This window comes from Octopus bimaculoides, chromosome 26 (assembly GCF_001194135.2).
Source record: "Octopus bimaculoides isolate UCB-OBI-ISO-001 chromosome 26, ASM119413v2, whole genome shotgun sequence".
Taxonomy (NCBI): domain Eukaryota; kingdom Metazoa; phylum Mollusca; class Cephalopoda; order Octopoda; family Octopodidae; genus Octopus; species Octopus bimaculoides.
The window spans coordinates 19742755-19750929 of record NC_069006.1 but is presented as its reverse complement, the minus strand read 5'-3'; the positions used below and the strand labels follow the sequence as shown (position 1 = coordinate 19750929).

At 40.0% G+C, this 8175-nt stretch overlaps 1 protein-coding gene across 2 annotated transcripts in view; it reads left to right on the top strand.

The window, feature by feature from the left end:
* LOC106872367 (uncharacterized) overlaps positions 1–8175 on the top strand; it is a 115353-nt gene that overhangs the window by 10714 nt on the left and 96464 nt on the right. The window contains exon 1 of one of the 2 annotated variants that reach the window (XM_014919341.2): positions 1596–1857. The exons of the other annotated variant lie outside the window; for it this stretch is intronic. The gene's annotated coding sequence lies outside the window, so the exon portion shown is untranslated. Of the gene's footprint in view, positions 1–1595; positions 1858–8175 lie in introns of those variants that run through there. 2 annotated transcript variants of the gene reach the window in all.

The following is an 8175-nucleotide window of genomic DNA, read 5'->3' as shown; positions in this document are numbered from 1 at the left end:
AGTATGTTGGTATATATAGGTATGTGTATGTCCCTCTATGTATGTATAAATATGTGTATGTTACGTATATATATATATGTGTATGTTATTGTTCCTTATCTGTATGTGTGTGTATGCGTCTGTGTCTCTGTGTGTGCGAGCGTGTGTGTGTGTTTGTGTAATGTTTACTATTTATCTTTCACTACATCTATCTATTTAAGGCGGCGAGCCGGCAGGAACGTTAGCACGCCGGGCAAAATGCTTGGTAGCATTTCGTTTGTCTATATTTTGAGTTCAAACTCCGCCGAGGTCCTCTTTGTTCGTTCATCTTTTCGGAGTCGTTAAAATAAGTACCAGACGAACACTGGGGTCGATCTAATCGACTTACCCCCTCCCTCGAAATCGCGGGTCTTGTGTCATAATTGTTAGCATGCCGGGCAAAATGCTTAGCGGTATTTTGTCAGTCTTTACGTTCTGAGTTCAAATTCCGCCGTGGTCGATTTTGCCTTTTGCCCTTTCGGGTGCGATAAAATACGTACTAGTTGAACCTTGGGATCGATGTAATCGACTTACCAATTTCCCTGATTGCTGGTCTTGTACCAAAGATTTGAAACCAATACATTTATCGATCTGTTTATCTATTTATCTGTCTATCTATCTTTCTATCTGTCTCAAGCTGTCTTTCTCCTTATGTCTGTCGATCAGATGCGAAGGAGAATGAGGAGTGAGATGAAAGAGAGAGAGACAGAAGAACTCAAAATGGGAAAAAGAGCAATGAGTAGAAGTAAGAGGGAGGCGGTGTGAGATTTAAAAGGAGGGTGAAATCTGTGTGGTATTGACGTAGTTATAGAGAGGAGGAAAGTTAGAGAGAAAGAGACTGAGTGTGTAGTAGAGAGAGAGAGAGAGAGAGAGAGGAAGAGTGTGAGTGTGATGGAGATTAAAAATAGAGAGATGTGTGGAAGGTTAATGTGTAGGAGTGAAGGAGAAAGAGACTTAGAAACAGAATATATATATATATATATATATATAGCGAGAGAGAGAGAGAGAGAGAGAGAAAGAAAGACAGACAGTGAGAAGTGGAGGTGTTGTGTAGATAGAAAGAAAGACAGGCAGAGAGGGGGAAAAGGAAAGGAGATGCCGACTGAAGAGGAATGAGAATAAGAGGGAAAATAGGGGAGACATCTATAAAGAAGAAGAAGAAGAGGTAGTATGTTGAGTGAAGTGGACTGAAGGGGCAAAAGAGAGTGGGAAATGGAGAAATAGATAGAGAGCGTCGTGTAGATAGAAAGAAGTCATGGATAGAGAGGGGGGAACGAGAAGAGATAGTATGCTGACTGAAGGAGAATGAAACAAGAGAGGAAATGGAGGATAAAGAGAAGTGGTCTATTCGGAGTGAAGTAGATAGAAAGGGTGACAGAGAGGGGGAAAATAAGAAAAGGAGATAGCATGTGGATTAAAGAGAATGAGATGAGAAAGAAAATGAGAGAAAGTAAAAGAGGCCGTAATGTTGAGTGAAGTGGTATGAGGGGGCGAGAGAGAGAAGAATGATATGAGAGAGGGTGGATAAGAAGGGAGAAGCCAGGAGGAGTGTGAGTTTCAACCAATCAGAATGCTGCAAATTCTCCATTCAATATTCAGAGTTGATTGTAAGAAAAGTGTTGTCAAGTTGTGGTTTATTTTGTTCCCTCAAACCAGGACGAACTCCGTTAATTGTGGTTACCTAAGCTCCCTGTCTCTTGGACGACCTTCGCTAAATTCGTGCTTACCTAAGCTCACTCCAACTCGGACAGCCTCCGTTTATTCTGGTTACCTAAGCTCTCCCATACCAGGACGATCTCCGCTTAGAGCTGTGATTACTTAAGCTGGTGTTACAACACGGTAAACAAACTTGGATGTATTTTAGATTCTTTTTTCCTTTTCTTTAATTTTTTCTGTTTGTTTTGTACAAATTGTGAGGGCAGAATAATTGCATGTACTTCATGTATGTTAATTATTTCTAACAGCATCGGCATCAGCCATCATCACCAACATCATCAGTATTATCAATATAAACATTATCAATATCAACAATCAACAACATCATCACCAGCACCACCAACAGCAACATCAACATTAACAACGTCCACAGTCAACGAGGCAGTCACTCTCTCTGCGGTCACTTAATCTGCTAGAAATAGCAGCCAAAGTTGGGATGGTCATGGCTTGAATGATTTATGATTTTTGACCATAGGTCTGCTCGATCTGGACAACCCTGGGACTATAATCACCAACAGTTACATCAGCATTTAACAACATCAATAACAACAACAGTATCAACAACATCGCTACCACCATCAACAATTACAAAATCAACACAAGGCAACGAGAGAGTCAGTCGACATGCTAAAAGTAGCAGTCAAATCTCCTTTTCCTTCCTGTCACCTACTGTCTTATAAAAGGTCACTTTGTCTAATGTAGTTTAAGGTACACTATACCTGCCAAAAAATACAGCATGGTACTTTTTGCTGGAAGTCTCCTGAGGCCAATATTTCGGTATTTGTATATGACGTCAGTCAAGAGTCAGTGTGTGTGTGTGTGTGTGTGTGTGTGTGTGTGTGTGCGAGTGTCACTGTTCAGCTTGTCGAGTAGATGAAACAATGTCGCACACTTACTGGTGACGTCATAGACTAATACCGAAAGATTGCCGGTCTCTGATTATGAGACTACTCTCTGGGTACTGATTAAGAACTAAACGACAACTCCAACAATATGGGCAACATCACCTCCACCGACAAAACACCACATCACTACAACCGCCGCTACCGTAACGTTGCCAACGCTACGACAACACCGCCACTATCACATCACCACCACCGCCACCAACACACCACTAGATCATAACCACTAACAGCACTACCATCACCACCACAACAGCATAAACACAATAGCCACCACTACCACCTTTACACCACTGTCAACACCACTATTAAACTCTACGCACCACCACGGGACCATCGTCGCAACCCAACCACCGACACTACCATTATAACAGTACAGTTACTACCATCACCACCTCTACCACCACCACAGCCTTTACCGCCGCCATCATCTCTATCACCGCTACCACTACTACTTCCACCACTGCCGCCACTGTCACCCCCACCACCTCTTACACCATCACCATCACCATCAGCCCCTCGTATGCACTGTTATTACTATTACTCCGGTATCCAGTGAATAACTGTTATTTATAAATAATAACTATACATTTGTATCTATATTTCAAATGGTGACATTCTTTGTGTGTGTGTACGCGCGTATGTATGTGTGTGTTCATTCCTGTCTAACTATCCAGTGTCCACTTCTGTGTCCAATCTGTGTCTGTCTACCTCTGTCCGCCGTATCTATATCCAACTTGTGTTTCCTTTCTGTCAACCCGGTGTCCTTCCAATGGTACACGTTTGTCTCTCTCTCTCTCTCTCTCTCTCTCACTCTCTCTCAGATTCACGCCTGTCTCCTCAGTGCCCACTTCTATCCACTCAGCCTTCACATCTCTCCAGCCAGTGTCCACTTCTGTCCACCTTGTGTTTCTTTTTACCTCTCATCCACCTGGCGACCCGTCATGCTCACCTGTAAGCTATTTTGTTTAACCGATGTTTTCCTCAACAATTCTCTCAAAAGTTTCCTCCAATTACATCACAACACAAAACACAAACAGTCCTTTGCCTTCTTCTGCACCTCTCTATAACACCCCTCATCTCTCTCATCCTCTGCCTCTTTACTCCTCCTCTCCCTCTCTCTTTCACTCTCCCTCTCTTTCTCCCTCTGTACATCCAGTTCATTGTAGTCTCTCTCTATAATACAACTCCCATCTTAATCTGCGCTAGCCTGGTTCAGCATCTCTATTTGGTCCTTGAGTGTTTTTGACAGGGTCCATTCTGCTACAGGCATCCGGGACGAAGTCTAAAGATAGCATCCTCCCTCTCATCCACCTGCCTGGAAGGCCCTGTTGATAGTCTTTCCTCCACTACGTCGTATCTTTTCTTCTTTTATTATGGCCATGCCGGGCGACCGCCTTCAAGAGTTTTTAGTCGAATGAATTGGACCCAGTACCTTTATTTTTTATGACTGGTACTCGTTCTATCAGTCGCTTTTGCCGAACTGCTAGATTAGAGGGACATACACACACCACTACTGGTTGTCAAGTGGTGGTGGGGGCACTTTTAAAAGGGAGGAACTTTTCATCCTGTTGTAGGCTATTGCTGTAGGCAGTATGTGTTTTTTGTGGTGTCCTGGGGTGGCAAACGGAAGGCCCTCACCCACCGGGCTGTACACACTCTAGCTACACTAGTGGGTGGGGGACAAACACAGACACAAAGACACATATAAAAATTATATATATACGGCAGGCTTCTTTCAGTTTCCATCAATCAAATCCTCTCACAAGGCTTTGGTCAGCCTGAAGCTATAGTAGAAGACACTTGCCCAAGGTGCCACACAGTGGGACTGAACCTGGAAACATGTAGTTGGGAAACAAGCTTCTTACCATACAGCCACGTCTGCGCCTATATCAGAGAAAAACAAAAAAAGAAAACACACAAAACAACTTGCTTCACCACCTCACAGAGGCTACAAGCTCAACTTACTAGAAATAGCAGCCAAATCTCATTCAAATCCAACCTTAATTTTTGTTGGTTTTTTTTTTAAACTTTTTTATTGTTTGCTTGCTTCGGTCATTGGATTGCAGCCATGATGGGACACAGCCTTGAAGGGTTGAGTCAAACAAATCAAGTCCAGTATTTATAAATTTTTTTAATAACTCGTACTTCATCCATCAGCATTTTTTGCCCAACTGCTAAGTTAGGGGAATGTAAGCAAACCAGTTCCAGATGTAAAGCAGTGAGGTGGGAATACAAACACATATACCAAGAAAACTTAGTACCAAGTAAAGTAACTTACAAACCTCTCCCTCAAACGTTCTGCTTTCAGCCTATCTTAGCTTCATCAGCAAGAATTTTGGCCAATGTCTTGTGATGTTTTTTCCTTGTATTCTCTTACATTCTGTACTCAGATCCCAACAAGGAACATCCTCATCATCATCATCATCACCATCACTATCATCACCACCACCACCACCACCATCATCATCATCATCATCAAATCCACTCACACGGCTTTGGTTGGCCCGAGGCTATAGTAGAAGACACTTGCCCAAGGTGCCACGCAGTGGGACTGAACCCGGAACCTGTGCATATACTTGTTGAAAATTATTCATTTCAGTAATAGATTCTGTGTGTTTGTGTGTGTGAGTATAAGTGAGTGTTCACACATATATATATATACACACACACACACACACACACACACACACACATATGTATCTGTACCCTTCACACATGCACATATACACATATACACATATACACATACACATCGTGCATTATGGCCTGATGTCTTCATTTAGATAGGTTCTGCCTAAAGCATATCATTTCCTTGTCATAATCCTTTGATCCATTGTCATCTGCGAAGTCTCGTTCAACCTGTAAGATTAACTCATCACCCTCTTCCCTATCTCTCTCTCTCTCTCTTTCTCTCCCTCTCATGATGCTTTTGTACTTCCTGTAATATTTGTGTGTGTGTGTGTGTGTGTATACAGACATATTTTACATATAAATATATGTAAGAATGTAAGTATTAATGTATATATATAACACTATCTAATTATACAAAAAATTACAGTATATAAATATATATATATATATATATATATATATATATAGAGAGAGAGAGAGAGAGAGAGAGAGAGAGACACACAAATACACACAAACATGCATGCCTATATGTGTGTATATATGTGTGTATGTATGTATGTGTGTGTGTGTGTATTAGCAATAATAGAACATAGAGACTTGTTCATCCTCAAAATTTATTTCTGTTTATTTTACAATTTTATACAGCATATAATTATGGTCTTTATGACCTGCACATGTCTCCACATTCCAAATTATAGGAAGTTGCAGGTGCAACCTAGCACAATTTTTGGTGCAATGTCTTCAGGGTCAATCCATTTGGCTATATATACGTACATACATATATATATATGTAGATATAGATACACGAATACACATATATATATGTCAGGGCCACCTGACTGGTTCCTGTGCCGGTGGCATGTAAAAAGCACCCACTACACTCACAGAGTGGTTGGTGTTAAGAAGGGCATCCAGCTGTACAAACATTGCCAGATCAGATTGGAGCCTGGTGCAGCCGCTGGCTTTCCAGACCTCAGTCAAACCATACAACCCATGCCAGCCTGGAAAACGGATGTTAAACGATGATGATGTGTGTGTGTATATTTATAAGTACTAGGCTTACAAAGAATAAGTCCTGGGGTTCGACTAAAATCCCTTAAGGTGGTGCTCCCGCATGTGCTGTGGTTTGTTTTGGCATTGTTATTTTCACTATAAGATGTGTGCAGTGTTTACTATTATTATTATTATTATTATTATTATTATTACCCTGCACTTGTAAGGGGAAGCTCAGTATTGTAGTTGCTTGTCTTTGTGTGTTTGCAAAATTACTAGAAAACGGCTGAACAGATTTTCACCAAATTTGACAGAAATTCTCATTGGGTGAGTGGCTCAAATTCATTAAATTTTGGTTTGATTATCTTCAAAACTGACAGACAGCTGAATCAAAATGATTTTTTTTTATCTTTGTTACAGATGCATAAACGATAAACAGGGGAAATAACTCTTGATGTAATTTTGCTGAAATATGAATTTGTCAGAGAATATATTTATTAAATTAAATTTCATTTTATCCTTGTGTGCATGAAGGGTATGCATTGCCTCTGCGATGCCTTTTTATTTTTCATTATTATTGTTATTATTGACTGAGAGAGCGGTGCATGCCATCAAAGTGACACTGGGGTGAAATATATGAAGCTCAGTATACCCATCATGACTACCCGTCTGATAAGGGTACACCAGGCACATGCATCACAACCATATGTGTGCAACACGGTGATCTTATATGAAGATAAACAGTACATAACCTTCCAGGTGGGGTCCAGTTAGAATTTTCATCAGGTTGAGTAGCTCATCCTGCTCGAAAGATTCCTGAATAAGGGTTGTTTAAGGATGTTGAACAAAGCATCCATGTTTCCAGGGGTGAATTATTCAAACCCCCAAAGAATAATGGGATACAGAGAGAGAGAGAGAGAGAACATGTCATGTACTTTATGTATACAGAATCTGCTGCGTTCCAGTGATACATAATTTCTTCATGGACTCCACATTGCTGTCATTATAGTGACAGTTGTGTCAGATAAACATAGTCAAGCTTTTGTAAACACTAATATATACACGTACTAACACATACTAACACATATGTGTAATACATAACACATCACACACACATATATATATATAAATATATATACATAATGCACACCCACACATACATACATGGCTAACACACACTTAGCACACAAGCATACAACACAACACACATACATGACATATTGATGCATTTAAGTTGACATAATTATAACATTTTGTTTACATATATCTACACACACACACACACACACACACACACACACACACACACATGTATTTGTATGTATATGTATGTGTGTATGTGTATATATGTATATGATTTATTAGCTATAAAACCACATAAGTGACTCGAGGGCTTCGAGATTTGTGCCAAAGCACTTATGAAACCCTCAACTCTTGAATAACTTATGTCACATTACAACTAACAATAATTAATATATGTATGCCTATATATGTGTGTGTGTGTGTGTATGTATATATATATATATATACACACACACATACACACATGCATATATATATATATTTATATATATATTCTTTTATTTGTTTCAGTCATTTTGACTGCACCCATGCTGGAGCACCGCCTTTTAGTCAAACAAATCAACCCCAGGACTTATTCTTTGTAAGCCTAGTACTTATTCTATCGGCCTCTTTTGCCAAACCGCTAAGTTATGGCTACATAAACAAACCAACACCGGTTGTCAAGCAATGGTGGGGGGACAAACACAGACATGAAATGTCTTTCATAACATCTCTATGTTTCAGAAAAATACACCAGGGATGGTAAGACAAACCACCATATATATATTCTATAACTATTGTATTCAATACACTTACAAATAAATTTTGCTAAGATGTAGTTTTATATATA